The 20,118-nt window shown below is 47.2% G+C and overlaps 1 protein-coding gene across 2 annotated transcripts in view; it reads left to right on the top strand.

The window, feature by feature from the left end:
- The window catches only part of ZBTB7C (zinc finger and BTB domain containing 7C), a 311,453-nt gene that overhangs the window by 218,683 nt on the left and 72,652 nt on the right, over window positions 1-20,118 (top strand). The window contains exon 1 of one of the 2 annotated variants that reach the window (XM_084780978.1): window positions 10,676-10,813. The exons of the other annotated variant lie outside the window; for it this stretch is intronic. The gene's annotated coding sequence lies outside the window, so the exon portion shown is untranslated. Of the gene's footprint in view, window positions 1-10,675; window positions 10,814-20,118 lie in introns of those variants that run through there. 2 annotated transcript variants of the gene reach the window in all.

Raw genomic sequence — 20,118 nt, 5'->3', positions numbered from 1 at the left:
GGGTCACGGCCAAAGATCCGATGAGAACTCATTTGTTAGGAAGTTTGGTTGCCTCAGTGGCATAATGTTTGAAAATAATTTTCGAAGTTATGTCTGGTGACATTATACCAGGCATGTTACAAACAGCAAGGGCAGCCATGCATCTCAAGACCTTAATACAGCTTCCAAAATATTCCCACTAATACCATTTACCCATGCACATGCCACACAAGAAAAAGAAAATATGTTTTTTTTAATAATATTTTTCATGCAAGTCAACTCATCAGATAAGCTATTGTTATTTTGTGAGGCATGATCTGACACTGTACTTCAGGCTGACCTAAAACTCACTGTGTAGCACAGGCTAGCCTCAATCTCATAGCCATCCTCACAGCTCAACCTCCCAAGTGCTGGGTTTACAGGTGTGAGCCACCGAGGCTGGCTCCTAGTTGTCTTTTAACCTGTCTTTCTTTACAAGGTGAGAGAAAATATACTTTGAAAAAATCCAATATCAGTATTTCATTCAGTATTTGAAAGTGACAAATAATCTATAATATACAAGGGTTTTGTAGCAAACTAGAAATTTATAAATACAACATCTAACTTTTTTTTTATGGGATATACTGTTTCACAGTGCAACTGCCATGTGGTAAAAAGAATATGTTTATGATCAGACTCAAAATATAGAGCTTTCCTGTACTATATAAAAATAAAGACCCGAGGGCACATAAATGTAAACTTGGCCTTGGTGACTCATGTGCCCCAGTAGTTTGTCTTACTTAGGAGTGACCTAGGCATGTACTGAAGTTCTGCTGTTCAGTTTAATTTGGCACAGATATAAGGTAGCAAGTTACTAAGAAGATTTTGAAAACTATTTTAGCCAACCTACAACATAATTGTTATTGGAAAGTCTAGTCATGAAATGTTCATCCCACTTACAGTCCGTGCACAAGTTCATAGCTTTGATTGTTCATAAAAAAAAATGTGTAAAACATTAAACACAGCTGTCCATTGATTTGGGTTGTTTGATATATATATATATATATATATATATATATATATATATATATATATATATATATATATATACACACACACACACATGCTAGGAGATATATATATATATATATATATACATTAAATACATATATGAACATTAAATGTGAAATGTGTGATATATCATTTATTTCCTTCTTTCTTTGTTTTGTTTTGTTTTTGTTTCTTTCTAGACAGGGTTTCTCTGTGTAGCCCTGACTGTCTTAGAACTTGTTCTGTAGACCAGGCTGGTCTCAAACTCATAGAGATCCACCTGCCTCTGCCTCACAGTGCTAGGATTAAAGGCATGTGTCACCACCACCCAGCTTGATTGTATCATACTTAATGCATAGCTAGTTTTATGAAACCAACAGTATTAAACTTGTCATGTTTATAAAAGATTTTCCTTAATTATATGAACTTGAAAAACATTTGGATAAATTTCTATATTTGAGAGTTTGAAGACTATTTAATCTACATAAGCACTTACAAGAGTATGTTCCAAGACCCCCCACTAGATTCCTGCAAAGCAATACACTATTTTTTCCTAGCTCTGAATGCTTATATAAAGTTTAGCTTGCAAATTAGTCACAGTAAGAGATTAGCCACAAAAGCTAATAATGAAACAGACCAAGCTTAAATAAAACCTAGGTAAATGTTGTCTCTATTCCCAAAATACCTTATTGCATTGTGCTGTGATGGTGGAAGGGCATAGTACAACACCTACATGATGAATCAACTGATGTGAGCAACATAGGTTGTTCATTAGGTGTTGTAAGGTTAGGCTGCTATTTACCTCCATCCATCCCCAGGTTGTCCTTCCTGTACAGCATGATGATATCTCATGCCTTCCCATTTGCTATGCCTAGGATGTGAATCTTCCCTTTGTCCAGTGTATCCCATATGCATTTGCTACCTACATACTCGTTACGTAGTAGCAATCTTATTTGTCAAATCAACTGTTACATCATTTTGCTCAAGTAACCCTTAAAACAGCTTAAAATTCAATGAACTGTTTCTTTCTGGAATTCTCCATTGGATACTTTTGGATCTTAGTTGACTGTCAATAGCTAACTAGATAAGAAATACTGTAGGAAATGAGCCTACAGCAAAAGGATACAAGTATACTTTATATCTAAGCCAGTTTGAATACAGCTGCCTGAGAAGGTTTTATAAGTTAATTTGATAGTACCATCTGGAGGTAAAGGGTACCACATATATATGATATGCACACACGAATACGTAAACGGGCACAAACTGTTGCTATAGTTTTGCTTCTTAAGTCTCAAAATGTGCAAATATAGCAGTGTAAACTCCTTGGTTTGTACACTATAGCCGCCCCTCAACTTTGCTCCACTAACTGTTTTCATCAGAGTTGGTTTCTGACAGATGGAATGAGCTAAGGTTATAAGCTGAGTGTTCAATAGGAAGGCCAGAGCTTGTTAATTTGTGGAAGAGACTTTCAAGATTGTCTTTTGTCCTGATAAACACTTGCTTGTGGTTCCCTCAGGAAGGCCAAGGGTCTAAAGTGGCTGTGAGAATCTGGGAGGCTGAAGTGGGAGGAAGGAAGCTGTGGGGTGAACAGAGATGGAGGAGGGAGGGGCTTACGGGGGGAACATATGGTCAGGCTGAGGGAGTCAGGGGAGACTGGAGGGGTAACAGGAGGAGGAAGACCTCCTAGAGAAGCCATTAAACTTCAGAAGTCACCTTATCTAGTCATGCCAAAGAAAAGAAGAGGATGGTGGTGGTGCTGTGGTGGTGGAGCATAAGGTTGGCAGGTCTGGGGTGGGGAGTCAACTCAGAAGCTCCCCCATTCTTAACTAATGATACCTCCCAAACAAGGAAGGCTCTCACTCAACTTCTGTCTTCTGAGCAGATGAGCCTAGGACTCTAATCCAGCCTCTACAGTATGTCCCTGATTCCATCATAGCTTCTGGACCTTGTGCCTCACAAAAGAGCCAGAGGCTCCTGCCCTGGAGTCAGGGGATAAATAACGAGGAAAGAATCAAAGCTATTTTTATCCAGGAAGATTTGTCTTAAACAAGAAACTTTCAGCTAAAGAAGTCTGGAACTCTAACTTAGACTGGGAGAGGCTACTTAGAAACTTAAAGACAAAAATGTTCCCTGAATGAGTCTCAGAGGACTTTCTCCTGGAACTCTGTATTGGATCAAGAATGGGTCTCTCTGGTCACTTGAGGTGCTAGCTGCAAATCTGGGGGCCAGAACTGAATGTGACTCTGTCCAAGTTGGCAGCTTTTAAAAGAACAAGTATTCATTCATTGGCTAAAACGGCTAAGAACAACCCTTATTGGGACTGTTACAATAAGGGCAGTTCTCCTGTTCTTGCTTTGACTGTAGGTAAACCAGGGCTGCAACAAAGAGGAGAAACTGGGCTCAGTTGTGCAAGGATACAAAGGGAGTGTGTGGGGGTGGGCAGGAGTGGGATTACAGTGCTGCAGGTGGAAAAATACTGAGAAAACATCAAGATCTTGCTGAACAAAGTTAAGACTCTGCCAGAAAGACAGCCAGAGTGATTAGGTACCAGGAATGGGGTAGACAGTGTTCTCCTCCAACTTAGCAGGTTTTCTGTTGAAATTGGCCTACACAGACCCAACACAGAGCTTAAGGACGTGGCCTAATTAAGAAGAAGGCTTGGGAGAGTGTGTCTAAAGTTTGGTTAAGGACAGACTCCTCACACCCAGGGAGTATTTCTTACACCCAAAGGGTCCCAGGAGCCTAACTGGGCAATGAGAATTCACAGATGCAAAGGACCCGGAGAGAACAAGCCAGATTCCTCCATATCTGCCCAAGGGAATATGAGTCAAGGCCAGAGAGTGGCTGGACCCCTAGGGAGTCTGTCTTACAAACCAAATATTTATTTAATATTAGGCAAATTCACAACTTGTATAGGTCGAAGTTCTTTGTCCGATTTTCTCTCTCCCTCCCTCTCTCTCTCTCTCTCTCTCTCTCTCTCTCTCTCTCTCTCTCTCTCTCTCTTAATTTTCTATGTACAGATGTTCTTTTAAAAAAAACATTGACTCTAAGAAGAACAGAGTCAAGCCTCCTCCGATGGGGGAAGAGGGCTGGCAGCAGGAACACTGGGCAGAGAGTCAGGCCTCCTCCCAGGGTGACCTTAGGTAAGGCAACTCCCCACCCTCCATCCCATTTCCTCACTGTACATGGGCGGTATAATTCCTGCTCTCCTGTTGTCTCAGGGTGAGGAGCAATTGAGGTGAGAGGTTCTGCACTATGGAAGGGACTGAGAATGGAGTGGCCTGGCTGAGGTATTAGTAGATGCTCACATCTTTATTGTCCCTCCAAGGGAAGGTCAGCTCTGGGAGGACTGCTTGCCCCTTTACAGCCAAAGCTTTAGTCAAGGTGGGAAATCAGGGGTAGTGTATACCTGTGAAAGGAGGCAAAAGAAAAGGAAAGGGGGGCATGAGGGAGTAGAAGGACAGTGAAGTGGAGAAAGAAGGGGACCCCCCAACTGATGCCCCCTCTTCCTGCCACAGCGCCACCTTAGCCAGGATCTGACCGAGCCTCCTCCTCCCCTTTACTGCCAGCTTGCTCCAGTGGTGACAGGCCCAGCCCCACCCCAGCCAGGCTTAGCTCAGGCTCCTAGTTGGTACACTTTCCTCCCCCTTTCCCGAGTGCCATAAGAGGAAGTCAGACCTTGGGCAAAGGGCTAGGACACTGTTCTCCCTCCCTGCTAACCACACAGCCAGCCAGCCCTCAGAGCCAATCCCTGTCCCCTGGCTTTCCCCCCACCCCCCACCTGTGTTCCAACTCAACAGAACTCTTTTCTTTACTACCCCAAGGGCAAACACCCCAGCACCTATGCTTAATCAGCACCTCCCCTCTGAGGCTCCCTGGCCCCAGACAAGCACCAGCTGGCCCAGAACAAGAAGTGAAAGGCAGTCTCCTTAGATAGCCAGTCCTTCCCTTTAGGGCCACAGCCCCTCACCTTCATCCTCCCGCAGGGCACAGCAGCCAATGGCCAGCCTGCCCCAGAGGTCTATTTCTTGGGGTGATTGCCAGGTACCTGGAAGAATGGAGGAGTCGGAGGAGCTTGGCAACGACTGGGTTTGCCACTAAAACACAGTGGCAGAAGTCAGCCGACTCTGACAAACTGGGTGACCCCATGCAGGGCTATTGTCTGTGGCTCCCTTTCTGTTCTTGATGCTGAATGGCATGAGGAGCTCTGGGTGTGGGTCAGAGGGATAGCACAGGATGATCTCAGAGACCACCGGAGCCTGAGTTGAGGTCTGGTCTAGTCAGGGTGGAACCTGGGGAAGCCACGAAGGAAAGGCCTAGTAGGGCCCTAGGGAGAACTCTTTCTGGGAAGTGCAATAATTGTCCCATTGCTCCCATTCCTGGGCCTTCTGTTCCCTTTCACACTTTGATTAAATGTTTGTTGTGCATCTAACAAAGTCAGGGTGGGTTGTTGTCAAGTGAAGACCGAATGTGGTGTGGTGCTGACTAGAAAGGAGACTGGCCGCCTGTTCTGTCGTGGATACTCATCTCTTCTATTATAAGTGACCTCTCTCTGACTTCATAAATTTCCTCTAACATGGAAAATGCCATATACATCTTTACTAGAATCTAAATCTCACTTGGAGTTTTCCCGACTGGTGTCAGTGATGTACAAAAATGTCCTTTTTGCCACTCACTTTTTAACCTGGGCCTTGGATTCCTCATATGCAAAGAGATACAGGTCCTCCTTAGGGCTGTTCTCAAAACCTGCTGAAAAAGCCAATTAAGACACCCTCCTCTTTAGAGCTGAGGATGTGATCCAGTGGTAGAGCAGTTGTCTAGAATGCAGGGACTCCTAGGCTTAATCTTTAGCACTCCCAAGTAAATTGTAACAACAGCAACAACAACAACAACAACAGATTACAAGTTCATAACACCATTGAGAAGTGAACACACTCTGTGTGTGCACCAGTTGTTGTCATCATAGGTCTGGGCCCTCAGAGCTGGTGCCCTGGGAGTGAGTGACTATTGGGCAGGCAATTGTCATGCTGCGTCTATCTCTAAAGGGGCTCAGTTTCCAAGCCTGAGTGGCTTGTCAGCAGTGAGACAGGATAGCAGACCATCATCAGGTCTGTATCAGGGACGTGATAATGCTTTAGGTCCTCTCAAGTTGCTTTGGACAAACAGTCAGGGATCTAATCAAAGAGAAGTCAGGCCCTGCCACAGCTAGATGCAGAGCTGTAGGCTGGACGCTTCCTATTTGTCAGCCCCCTCCACAAGTTCTCCCAGGCTGGGAGTAGGTCTAGATCTGGGACATCTTGCTAGAAGGTTCGTGCCCAGCATCACGTCTGTGGTCCTCACCTACAGAGGGTGAGGCTGTGGATCTGGAGAAACACATGATGTAACCGAGGGCACAGGATGTCCTCGGGGCACACAGCTTACTGATAGCAAAGCCCAGACCAGATCAGCAGATCCTGTGCTGTGCTTCCCAGGCTATGAGTTCTCTCAGCCAGCATCTGTTGCACACAGCAATCCTGTGCCTGTCACATGCCAGGTGTGAAAGATACCAGGCCCTGGCCCTCAGGGAAACTCTGTTCTAAAGGAGGGACAGTGAAAGAATGCAATCAACAGACGCACCCTGTAAAATAAAGTATATCCGTGACATGGTGCTGTGATCAAAGGCCTTGGACAGAGGACAGGCAGGAAGGGGAGCTCCTGATTCATCTCTATGCTCTGGAAAGCCCCGTTTGAGGGGGTGACATTTCCATGAGACCTGAGGTGGAGGAAAAAATTTCAGGTCAGGGACTAAAATCCAAGGAAAGACGATGGATGTAACCAACTTGCCTGCCTATGTCAGGAGTATAGTGTAAGAGAGAGGCCATCTGGAGAGAGAAGCTGAGATTTCACAGTGTCTTATGGTCTTATTACATAGCCCAGAGAGTATTGTGAATGTCCTATACATGATCTGATTTTTTTTATAGTGCCGGTGATTGAACCTGGAACCTCATACATGTGAGGCAAACATGCTACTACTGACACGCCAGGACCAGATCCATGTTTTGATCGGTTTGTGTGGACAGTCATGTGGCATGGTGGTGGATCATAGAGATGGGCAAGAGGTGTCTACAGAGGTCAATGTGAGAGTTTGAGGGGGGCACTGTCTGGGGAGTCAAAGGGGTAGCAAGAAGAGGCAGCGGTCTTTTGTGCAAATGAACTCTCTGGTAGGCAAGTGGCTATGGGCAAAGCAGGGGCCAAGAAGGAGAAGGAGACAGCAAGGTCGACTCACCCTGTCTTGAGTGACACTAGTTCCCTTGTGACAAGGACATTCTCCAAAGCCATAGCAGAGTCCAACTTTCTGTTTAATAATGCCTTCTGGGGTCAGTAAGAGACGTAACCCTTATGTTCAGCAGGTGGAGAAACTGAGGCACCCATGGCCAAGCCCAGCTCTATTGAGAACCAAAGGTATACCTAGACAAACATCTAAGGCTTGGATTGCAGGGCAGCTCCTGGGCACCAGAGCCATGAAGACCGCCAGTTTTATTATCTATCAAGCAGTGTGACCTTGAGTGAGTTCTAAGATCTCTTGGAGCCCCAGTTTCCTCATTGGTACACCTCAATAGGAGTCACCTCATGGTATTGACGTGAGGACTGAATGAGGGAGCTTGGGAAACGCAGCAAATGCTGCCTTTCCGGAGGCAGAGCTCAGGTCCGTGTCCTGCTCTTCATGTCTGTACATATGGACACTGTGCCCCTGTGTGGCCCGTGCATAGACGCTGTCTGCATTTACCCACACCCCAGTGACAAGCCTGGGTTTCCTGTAAGGACAGTAGTAGCTCATTTGACTGTGAGGCTTCTGCTTATCCCGAGCCCTGTCTGTGATTGAAGGAGGAGCTCCTTTGTCACTAGATTGTAGGGAGTATTTGCTTGAGGGCCAGCAAAAGTCAGTGTGCCTGTGAAGTCAGCCTACTTAGTGTGACCTGGGAGGACAGTTCAGGAGTCAAGGTGGGGGGAGGGCAGCTGATAGAGGGTAGGAGGGAGAGAGCAGAAGAGCTGGGTGAGTAAGAGGGAGGGGACCACAGAGAGCCCGGAAGGAGGAAGGAACCAGCCTAGAAGGAAATGGGCAATCACAGGTCTAGAGTTTACCCTGCCCAGAGCCCCTTCCGTGGGTGGCTTTGGTGGCTTTGGGAGCCTCCCTGTGCCCCTCTGCCTCCCCAGCCCTCTCTGACTTGCCTTTATTTTATTTATGTTCCTGTTCTCAGGAGGCAGCTGGCACAGAGTAAGACAAAACGGGTGGTGCACTCCTTTTTTTTTTTTTTCCCCAAAGCTATTCCAAAGGGAGTGTCTCAGCAGGGCACACACTGTGATTAAGAGGGAGGGAGGCATGACACTGACTGTCCACTACAGGACCCAGCGGGTAGGCAGGACATTGGCCAGCTCTCCTCCAGGCTCTTGGCTGTAAATCCAGTGGCCCTGGCACCACCCTCTGGCCTACCCAGACGCTCCTTCCAGAGCTGGCTGGAGCCCTGTGAGGAAGGGCTGCCTGGGGCAGGCTGAGCCAGTCACCTCCGCTTTCCTACCCATTCTCCCATCAGCCCTCCTTCATCCCTTCTGCCCATACCCTCTTTGCATACCTCTACTTGAGCTGGCTTGGAAAAGGTACTCCAAGCCTCCTTCTTTCTTCTCCAAAGAGCAGCCCTGCCCCCTGCACTGAAGCTGTGAGCTGGCCTTATCCCACGGGCCCCCACCTAATGTTTGACCCACTAAGAGGACCCTCTGAGCCAGGCTGTCTATTTGCCCATGACTCCACCTCCAGCCTTCACTCCCCAGCTCTCCTCCCACACGGCCTCCTTCTCACAGCTGCATAAACTTCTGGCCTGCCTGTGCACATACGCCTGCCTGCTAGCTGCTGTGGTCCCTTGGCACTCTGTAGAAATCACACCCTGCTCCTAGGGGATGGTGCTTTATACACTTTGCCCCACACTCTCCCATCCCCCACCATGTCCTATCTGCCCCACGGAGAAGGTCAAGAGTGGCCCCCATTGTACGTTCCCCGCCTGTGGCTGCCGAGGCAAACCCCTTGTGTATGTTCAGGACAAGCATTTCTGGATGGGTACCAACTCCATTGGGTTCTTGTTTTGGCCTGTGTATCTGCCCAGGTCCTGGAATGGACCAGAATCCCCCACCCTGGTTATGTATTTTATATAACTAGTGACTTGTGGACAAACACTTGAGTTTTTGTTCTCTGGTTTTCTTCTGGGAATTTGCGCTTTTGGTGACAATAGACCCATTTACCTCGGAGACTATCTACCCGCGTTGATGAAGTGGTCCCTTGGCCCCTCATCACCCAATTCTTTATTCCACACTAGCCCACCTCTACTCACACTGCTTTCTGGGATCTTCTGCTAATGCTTGGGACAGCTGACAAATTCATTTCAGGCCATATGGGAACCCCTGCTCCCAAGCATTCTGGGTTTTGTCAGAACTATGGAGAGACCCTTTCTGTGTGCCTGCCTGAGTGTGTTCTGCGCAGGATGCACACCAAGAAAGACAGTCATATTTCAGTGCGAACATCTTCAAGGGTTCTACAGCTCAAGGCGCCAGTGCTAATAATTCTCTGTGGGTCACTGGATCCTAGGTGCCGGGTTTCTGGCATGCCCTTGGAACAGTGGCATAGAAGGCCAAGCATCTCATGGTCTGCTGTGGTTTGTGACACATGGGGCATCTGGCCAACAAGGACTCCCTCTTTGGCTCCTTCCCCATTCCTGAGACCAACCAGCTGTTCAAGAGTTAATAGCAGTTTCCCCCAGGTGACTGGATAGCAGGGGAAGGAGACCTGGGAGACTCAGCCAGCCAGAGCCTTCAGAAGGCAGTTTACCAAAAGGGTGTGGCTGGGCAGGCTGAGGAAAGGGTGCTGGGCCACACCTCTGTGATGGTGGCTGGCCCACCCCAAGTGGGATGGCATTGAGTCAGACTATGAAGTTAGTGTTTGCTGATGGAGAAAGATGGTAGTGGGTGACCCTTCCTTAGTCCTCATGACTGTACCTAGGCCAGGGCCCATGACCCCCAGGATCTGCAGCTCTGTGCTTACCACTGGCACCTCTTTTTTCTTTTCTTTTCTTTTCTTTTCTTTTCTTTTCTTTTCTTTTCTTTCATTGTGTGTGTGTGTGTGTGTGTGTGTGTGTGTGTGTGTGTGTGTTTTGAGTGATTGCTGTACAGTGTTTGATTTGGTTAAGTTACAAGCATGACCCTTTAAGAAGAAAACATATAATTCTAGTAATTTTATTGGGCTCAGGTTTCAGGCAAATGGAAACAAAATTGCCTCTAAAAATAAAACACAGACACAGAGAATTGAATAAAACAATAATAATAATAAAAAGCCTCCCTTGCCTGGAGATAAGTGGTAAGGCTTTCTGTGAAATACTAGAGAAGCGGGGCGGGGGACCAAACTCAGGATAAAAAGAGGGAAAGGAAAACTCCACCGCCCTTGCTTTCATATCTGCTGTACCTTCCCCAAAAGGTTGATTTGCGTATTCTAAAGAAAAGCAGAAAAAGCCACTGGAGCAATTGGTCCTTGTCCCGTGGTTAACAGTACAGGTGGACTAAAGGGGCTGGCTGCCAAATACTTCTGGTTGGAGGGAGGGGTGGGAGTGCTCGCTCCAAACCACTCCTGGAATGGCTTAACTCGCCCAGCGCGAATCAATGACAACCTCTCCCAAGCTGCCGCAGGCTCCGGGAGCAGCGCTGCCGCGTGGACTCCCAGCTTCGGAGCCTAGCGGTGCTCAAGACACAGCCGGGGGCAGCGGCGCGACGTGTCCCGGACGGCCAGGTGGGTCTGAGGCGGCCTCCGCCAAGCTGGGGATGTGATCTGGGTTCTGGGGGGGCGGGGGGGGCGGCAGCGAAGTGAAGGTGGGAACGAGCCCGGTTGGACGCTCAGGGGAGCTAGGCAGACGCCTGGCTTGGCGGGGACTTGGTAGCCCGGGAGGCGCCTCCGGTGCGGAATATCTCCTGCCGAGCTGCAAAGCGCTGTGGCTGGGTCAGTTCTGAGCCTGGCCTTGCTAAATGAGGGTGTGGAGTTGCGGGGTCCAATCTGGAACAGAACCTGAAACTCTGACGACACCCGTTGCCTCCCCTCCTTGAAGCTTCCTTTGAGACTGCTAAAGGGAACTGCAGGCAAATATGACCAAATTAAATTGTACCCCAGTGTCCTGGGGGGAAAGCAAGTTGGTCTGTAAAAACTTAAAGGGGCAAAACCATAGCAATTTGGCTGAAGTCGTGATCCCAGACGCGAGCGGAAAATAAAGCTTGCTGAAGGGAGTAGCCTTAGGGACCTGGTGCTTGAATCTTGCTGGAGCTGCTGGAGAGGAGGAACCTTCATGCCCTGCATCCTGAGTGGGCAGATGGGGAAAACCCTGTTTGGTCAAGTGAGTCAAACGGGGGTCCTGCGGCTCTTTTGGAGGCAGGCGAGGCAACCTGGGGTGGGGAGTGCAGAGGAACCTGCTCCTGAGTCTGCCCTGAGTCCGCCCTCCAGCCTTCCCTGGTGCTAGCCTCTGTCGCCCTCCCAACACGCAACACCCAGGAGTCTCCAGGGGTCTTGACTTAGGCTTAGGCAGGGGGCTAGAAAGAGTGGGCCACCAGCCCACCGAGCCCTACATGAAGCGTCTCAGTTTGGAGTCCTGTAGTTTTCATGCCTCGTGGTGAGGATCCCCTTGGCTTTCCGACTCCTGTCCTAGCTTCTGCCGCCTGGCCTGTGGCTGCTTGGTGCATAGACAGGCAAGGAGTAGCTGCCTTCTTGATTTAGCAACTAGTCCCCGACTCAGAGAGGTTCCACTGATGGCCCCGACTGAGGCCACCTCCAACCTCTCTCACTGCGAGATTTTGAAACGTAAGGGAAGTGATCAAAGCAAGTATGCCGTTTTCTCTAGATTAGCTAGAATTTGGGAAGGGGCGGCAGGGATGGGAGTGGATGTGATGGTTGAGCTGCGTGAGGGATAGGGATGAACTCGCAAAGGTTCAGCTTTTAGCTCCACTACTCTCCCTGTTTTTACTGACGAAGCTCTCAGGAGCCCCCTCTGGATAAAATCACACCAGGGATAGTGCAGGAGGAGTCCAGGGCCCCTTACTCAGAAACACACACACACATACACACACACACACACACACACACACACACACACACACACACACACGGCAACTTTGTATACCTTTTGGAGCCCTGCTTGGGGTCACCTAAGACCATGGGAAATCACAGATATTTACATTATGATTCATAACAGTAGCAAAATTAGAGTTACAAAGTAGCAACGAAAATAATTGTATAGTTGGGGGGGGGGGTCCCCACAACACGAGGAACTGTCTTAAAGGGCTCTCAGCATTAGGAAGGTTGAGAACCACTGCTCTAAGTGAGACCTAGAGACAGAGTGAATGAAGTCTCTTCACTCCAGTGCCAGAGGAATTCAAAACAGACTTCAAGAAACAGGGGACACGGGCCTGGGGACTTCAAGTAGGAAGGCCTAGAGAGCGAACACCTGCAGATTGCAAAGCCGGAGCCTTGACCAGCCTGGTCAGGCTTAGAGACTGGAGGTGGGAGGAAGAGGTGGAGCTCAAAGAGAGACACCACGCTGCGGCTGTGCCGGAGAGCACTTGTCACATTTCCTCGTGTACTCCACCAGTCAGCCGCCCCATTGGATTGGAGTCATTAGCCCCACTCTCAGATGAAGAAACTGAGGCTCAAAAGGGGTAAGTAAGCTATCCACGAGCCCCAATTCAGAGTCACTGTCATAGCCTATATCTTTTAGAATCTTATGCCATAACTGAGGAGACCGATTCAATTACAGTCTAATATAAAACAGTATGCAAATATTACGGGTAGAATTAATTTTATTTTATTTTGAAAACTAGATTATTTCCCCAGCCAGTCCACTTCGACAGCTATTGTACTGTGTGTCATGTGCTTCTGGGCACTGTGGTAAATGCTGGGCATCACCCAGTAAATGAAATCAGCCAGGCCCTGACCTAAGCCAGTGGGAGTAGTAACAGGAATGCCTGGCTCTCACTGGGAATCGGTTGACTAAGTAAGGCTGTGGGTGGGGACATGTCATAGGAGACCTGGGCGAAGAGGAGGGGTCGGGGAAGGCAGGGAGAAAGGCCGTAATAGGAGCTGAACTTACAACTGCCCCCATACTGCAGTTGCAAGTACTTGTCCTGGCTCAAAGAGTGCAGGCTGTTCTGAATGCCCAGAAAGCCAAGTGAGGGCCTGCTGTTCAGATGGCTGGTTTCAGGCTTACGGTTGTGGGTTCTGAAATGCCTATAGGTTTTGGCACAGCCCCCGTGCAACTTCTGAGAGGACTGGCCCTCTCTGGAGCGGTGCCAGGCTAGCAAAGACCTGCCCCAAAACTAGGACTGGCGAATCGGGTCTCCCTCCAGTTCATGTCTCAGAATGGCTTATACTAGCCTAGCGTGGAGGTTTCTGGGCTCAACTGAAAAGATCCCGCATCAACCGTGTTGCCTGGCAGTCTGCCCTCTTCATTAGCTGACAGAAGACATACCTATCCTGATAGGGTGATTTCAGGTGGAAGGCCTCAGCACAGCAGCCCTACACGTTTCATGGTCTGGTCTGTTAACTCTCCTTCCATCTCAAATGGTGTGATAACTACCTCTACCATTAACTATCACTTCTGGGAGGACCACAAGCTGATAGATGTCACAGCTCCTGGCTGGCTAGGTGATGCTCTGGGATCCTGCCTCTGTGGAATTCACAGCACTCTGGCCAGGGGGGTAGTTGCTTTCTCTTTCTTCTAGCTTTTCCTAAAGGGGGAAAAATAACTGATCTTGAGGTCACTGGATCAGATTGCATTCTGTTTTAATATCCCACTGTCAGAATTCTGAGACGGTTGGCTTGATGAGGGTGGCTTGCACTGGGCTGGCTGTCCTGTGTTTACAGCAATTACACAGGTGTATAATTGCACAGGGATGTTTGTTGGCTCAGCCCTGCTCAGCCGTGCAGCCCCACAGGTTGGGCCAGGGACAGGGCTGTTCAGTTTGTTTTCTTTTGGCTGGGAACTACAGAGATGAATAGAGGGAGGGGAATTGGGTTGAGAGATTGTTGCCAAGAGCAATTTGGAGTCTCCTTCATATTAGTCAGAGATGTATTTTCCTTTCTAAAGCCACCACATAGCAACTTCCACGAAAGGCCTCTCTCCCTCCCTCCCTCTCTCTCTCTCTCTCTCTCTCTCTCTCTCTCTCTCTCTCTCTCTCCTTCCCTCCCTCCCTCCCTCCCTCCCTCCCTGTGTGTGTGTGTGTGTGTGTGTGTGCGCGCGCGCCTTGCATATTTGTTTTGATTTTTAACTTCTTAGACTTCTCATGACTAAGCAAAAAAAAAAAAAAAAACAGAAGAAAAGAGAAAGAAAACAGCTTGGATAACATACATTCTGTCTGTCATTACTTAATAAATTTGAATACTGACAGACCACAGGTACTGTGATGGAGCATGCTGAGTAATTCCTTTGAAGAGAATTGATCTTTGGTGGAAGACATCTGGGACTGAAGCATGATTTCAGCATCCCTCTTGGGGCTTGATCCTAGGCTTCGATAAGGAGGGATGCTGGCTTCCTGTGCTGTGCTCCTCTCCGTTTGGCGGGTCCCTCCATCCAGGCTTGGTATGGAGGAGATCCACCTTCCAATCTTACCTTCGCTGTGTGCCTCCTCCTCCCCAGCCATGCCATGACAGGGATGCTCAGGGGGCAGGGGACAGGGAAGCTGGTCCTAGGATAGGAGCCCAGGGGCTGACAGTGACACAGCAGTCAATCATTGATCCACCCGCAGAACAAATAGAGTAGAAAACTCTGACATCCCCAACTTGAGAAGTAGCAAAACTTGGAAAAGAAAGTGTGTGCTTTTCCAAGTTACATACAAACTACATGCAACCTAACTTGTGACCCTCCCAGTGGTATCATGTAACTTGCCTTGGTCCTCAGCAATGTCTGTGCTGCCTACACATGTGTAGGAACTTATACAAGCATAACTCTCATCTTGTTTTGTCTATGGAATCTCTCCATTCTTTTTCTATTTTTATTGTATCTGTTTATTTTTGTGTGTGTATGTGTGTACACACACACGTGTGCCATAGAAGATATGTGGTGGTAAGTTGATAACTTGGGGAGTCAAGTCTCTCCTACATGTTACCATGTGGGTTTCTGGGATCAAACCCAGGCTATCAGGTTGTTGGCAAACCCTTCTCCATCATGCTGGGTTTCTGACGGAACAATCCTACCCAGTTATTTAGAAATAGTGAGTGTTCCACTGATCTTTGTGAAGCTACCAGCATAGGCCACTACAGAAGGGACAATGGGCCTATTGACACTCGCCTTCCCTAGACATGAGACAAGTCTGGCAGAGGCTTATTGCATCTAGGAGGCAGAACAAGAACAGTATTTTTTTTTTAAAGGATTGTTCTGTTTTAGATGCTTAGGGTGTTGTTGTAGGGTTTGTCTGGTTTTTAAGGATTTGTCGTGTGTGTGTGTGTGTGTGTGTGTGTGTGTGTGTGTGTGTGTGTGTGAATGCTTTGCCTACATGTGCACCATGTATAGCTTGATGCCTGCAAAAGAGCCAAAGAGGGCATCGGCTCACCTAGAACCAGAGCTATGGTTGTGAGCCACCATGTGGGTGCTGGGAGCCACGCCTGCGACCTCTGTCAGAGCAACAAGTGCTCTTAACTGCTGAGCCATCTTGCAGCATGTTTGTTTCTGTGTTTTGAGGCAGGGACTCATGTAGCCCAAGCTTGTCTCAAGTTCCCTTTTTAGCTAAGAGTATCCCTGAACTCCTGATCCTCCCGCCTCAGCTTTGAAATACTGGGATTACAGATGTGCTTTTGTTTTTAAATAGTAATTTTATTGAGTTGTAGTTTGCATACCTATACTTTTCTCATTTAAGGTATATAAGTCACTGGCCTTTTCGTTTATACATAGAGTCATGTAACTATTCCTCTAATTAATTTTAGAGTATTTTTTAATCACATCAGTAAGAAGTACTCATCAGCAGCCCCTGCCTACTCCATCCCCATCCATAGTCTACTTTCTCTGTCTCACTAGACTTTAGTTGTTCTGGACATTATTATAGAGGGCTGGTATCATAGGTGGTCTGTTGTGATTTCCTTAGTTCGCACAATGCTTTTCAGAGCTCCGTCTACTTGGAGCATGCATCAGTACTTGACTTCACTGCTGAAAAGTACTCCTGGCATGGGCCTACCACATTTTATCTTTTCACCAGTCGATGGATATTTGGGTTGTCTTCACGCTCTTATAAAGACCGTGGTCTGTGGTCATCTGTAGATAAGCTTTTGTGTGGACTCAGTTTTCACTCTGGTCACCTAACAACCCTGTTTAAGCTTTGGGGAACTGCTGGGCTGTTTTCGTGGTGGCTGAAGTCTTGGGCATTGCAATCAGCAGTGTAAGAGAGGACTTCTGTTCCTCCAAACCTCTCAACAATACTGCCAGACAGTATCTTTCAATTACAGTCTTCCCATTTTCTTTGTTTTGTTTTCTGAGATGGGGAGAGTGGAGCTATGTAGCCCAGGTTAGCCTTGGATTCTTGAACCTCTAGGATTACACCTGTGTGCCTCTTTCCATTCCCGGAAGCCATCCTATTTACTAAGGGTTTATTTGCCCCAGGAAGTAGTGTCCTTAACTCTGGAGTGAACTCAGTCACACTTGCCCTCTGGAATGTCCTACTTACTGGTGTGTCCTCTGAACTCATACCAAGTTGCCCCTCTAAGTTTCTGTGTAACAATTCTGTAATTTCTGTGTGGCTCGGTGATCTGTTTCCCAGCGGCATCTAAGGTCTGCAGTGAAATAATTGTGATCGCTATGATGGTGGAAGGGCCCACACTCTCTCAACAGAAGTAACTGAGACACGTGGTAGAGGGGACTCACTTTAATGCTACCAAGACTGCAAACGCTCATCTGAGTGCGGGTCATTAGACATGCTGCAGCTTCGTGAGACAAACCTCAGCACTAGGAGGGATCCCAGTGGATCCTGGGGGATCACTGAGCTGGAGTTTGGCAGGACAGGCTGGATCAGGCTTTGCACTTTCAAATCAGTGCTTAGTCCCCAGCCCCTAGGCCTGACCACACCTTACTCTCACCTTGAAGCCTTTTAAAAGCTAGTAGGTGTCAGGTGTTGGTCACACCAGGGGAGGGGGAGGGAGAGGAGGAGAGAGGAGAAAGAGAGAGGGAGGGAGAGAGACAGAGGGAAGGAGAGGGAGAGAGACAGAAACAGAGACAGAGAGACAGAGACAGAGACAGAGAGAAGTTAATGTGACAAAGTCTGAGAACCCACAGTCTCCTCTGTGCCCTGGCTCCCTCCACAGAGGTCACAGTAGGCTAGGCACTTTTTCTCCAGGGAGTTTCACACAGTTGATGCAAGTAGAGCCATTCAGGGCAAGCCTGGTACAATGCAACATTTAATTTGTGGAAGGAGTTGCTGCCATTTTGAGCAGCTGAGAGCCCTTGAACAGCAAGAAGACTGTGAAGTTTAGCTTTGACCGCTCTGGGTGTCACATCCTCAGAGGACGGTTGTTCCAATTTCTTGGAGCAGGAGTTACAAAATGGAGCTTACATGCTCAGAGCCATGCTCCCCGAGGGCAGGGACCAGATGACCAGACCATCTACTGTAGCAGCTCTGCCTGGGTGGCCTGAGGGTGTAAACAGCTGTGATGGGACAGAATTGCCCTTGGTGCCACTTTCTTCTCTGTCCCTTCTCCCCCTGATAGCCTATAGCCACTTCTGCTGAAAGCCTTAGAACTTCCCCTGACTTGTTTTACTAATACATCTAATAGCAGCCTGGAGTGCCATTAATTAATTAATTAATTAATTAATCCATCATCCATCCATCCATCCATCCATTCATTCCTCAGCCAGCATTTCCCAGCCCTGCTCTGCAAGTAGCAAATCAATGAAAGCTCCATTTCTGCCCCCAAATGACATACCAGAAAAATCATAAGCCAAGAACCATCCTGAGACTAATTCCCACAGGTGTGACTTTAGAGGGAGCCAGGGAGACCTGAAGTCCTGACAGAGGGAAGGCAGCTTTGCATCCCACCCTTCCTCTCTGCAGCTTGGCCCTAGGCAGCTTGCTCAAAAAAGTGCTTCTGCCCGTTGCAATGTGTTAGCCCTTCTGCATGATGATGCAGTAAAAACACGGATGTGCAAGCGTCTCTGTGCTAAGTTTCCCTGGTACAAACCCTGGCGTAGTATAGCTGGGGTGTTTGGTTGTTCCGTTTTCAGCTGTTTGGGAAACCTCTGTGCTGATCTCGTTAGTGGCTCCACAGTGGTTTGCACTCCCATCAGCAGCGCCTAGACGTCTTTCCTTGTTACTTGTTTCATTGTGACCTGGGTGAGATAGAATCTTAAGGTAGTTTGAATTTTCATTTCCTGGTGACTAGGATGTTGAACATTTAAAAAATGTTCACTTATGCTTCTTAAAATATACTGCCCTGTTACCTCTCAGAAGCCCTCACTTCCTACATTTTTGAGGTATGTGCATGCAGGTACTATATAGCTCATGTGCAGAGATCAAAGGTCAGTTTGTAAGAGTTGATTCTCTCCTTCTGCCATGTGCTTCCCAGGGACTGAACTCAGATCATCAGGCTTGGCGCCAAGCACCTTTACCCTTTAAGGGATCTCATCAGCCGCCATTTTTGTCTTTATCTTTGAGAACTGTCTGTTCAGTTTAGTAACCAATTTAGTGATTGGAAGATTTGGTTGTGGTCAGGTTTTTTCCTCAGTTCTTTATATATTCTATATATTAAGTGCTTGTCTAAAGTATACTTAGCACAAATTTTTCTCCCATTTTGCCAGCTGTCTTTTGGTTTTGTTCTGTTTCTTTTGTTTTGTTTTTGTTTGTTTGTTTGTTTTTTGAGACAGGGTTTCTCTGTGTTAGCCTTGGCTGTCCTGGACTCACTTTGTAGACCAGGCTGGCCTTGAACTCACAGAGATCAGCCTGCCTCTGCCTCCTGAGTGCTGGGATTACAGGTGTGCACCACTATGCCCGGTTGTGTAGAAACTTTATAACTACATGTGGTCCCATCTATCAATTCGTGGTGCTTAAGATGTTCCCTGTAGCAGTGTCAACATTTCAGGCCTCATAGGAAAGCCATGATTAATTTTGAATTCATGTTTTGAGTAGGGTGATTGATGGGGGAGTATGGTGATTGATATATATATATATATATGTCACTCATGGATGCCGGTTTCCTCAGCACTATTCGCAGAAGGGGCTTTTTATCTAATATATATCTTTGACACATTTATCAAAAAATGGTGGTTGTAGCTGTGTGGGTTTAAGACTCAATTCTAGTCAATGGGTACATGTCTTTTTTTTTTTTTTTTTAATGTCAGAATCATGCTTTCTTTGTCCCTATGGCTCTGTGGTATACTTTGAAACTGGACATTGTAACACTTGTAACGTGACTTTTTCTGTTTAGGATGGCTTTTGCTATTTTCAATATTTTGCATTTTCATATATATTTTAGAATTTTTCTCTAGTTGTTATTGGAGTTTGCATGGGGGTTGCCTTGAATCTGTATATTTAGTAATAGAGTCATTTTTTTAACCACAGTAATTCTGCCATGAAATAGTGTCTTTTCCCATTTTTTTCCTTTATTATCTTGAAGTTTTAATTGTAGAGCTCTTTCACCTCCTTAGGTTTATTTCTAGACATTTTATTTCATTTTTTGAAACTCTTGTGAATGAGGCTTTTCTTTTGGAATTTCTCAGCAGGTTCGTTACTGCTATGTAGAGAAGTTAGTTTTATCTTCCACTGCTTTGCAAATATTTATTAGATCTCAGTGTTTCTGGTTGAATCTTTCAGGTCCTTTAAGCACAGGGTCATGCCAGCCACAGTTAGGACCACTTGGCTTCCTTCTTTCCTGTCCGTCTGTATCCCTTTCTCATAGCTGCAGCAAAAAAATTCAGGTACTGTGTGGAACGAGGATGGAGAAGGTGGGTACTCCTGCCTTGTGTCATGTTTTAGACTCTTTCAGTTTCAACCCATTTGACATAATGTTGGCTATAGGTTTGCCTTGTGTAACCTTTATTATGGTGAAATATGTCCCTTTGGTTTCTAATTTCTTCAGGG

The sequence above is a fragment of the Acomys minous genome (genome assembly GCF_964271855.1).
Source record: "Acomys minous genome assembly, chromosome: 4".
NCBI classification, from domain to species: domain Eukaryota; kingdom Metazoa; phylum Chordata; class Mammalia; order Rodentia; family Muridae; genus Acomys; species Acomys minous.
The sequence above is the reverse complement of the archived record's forward strand: the minus strand, read 5'-3'. Positions and strand labels throughout refer to the sequence as shown.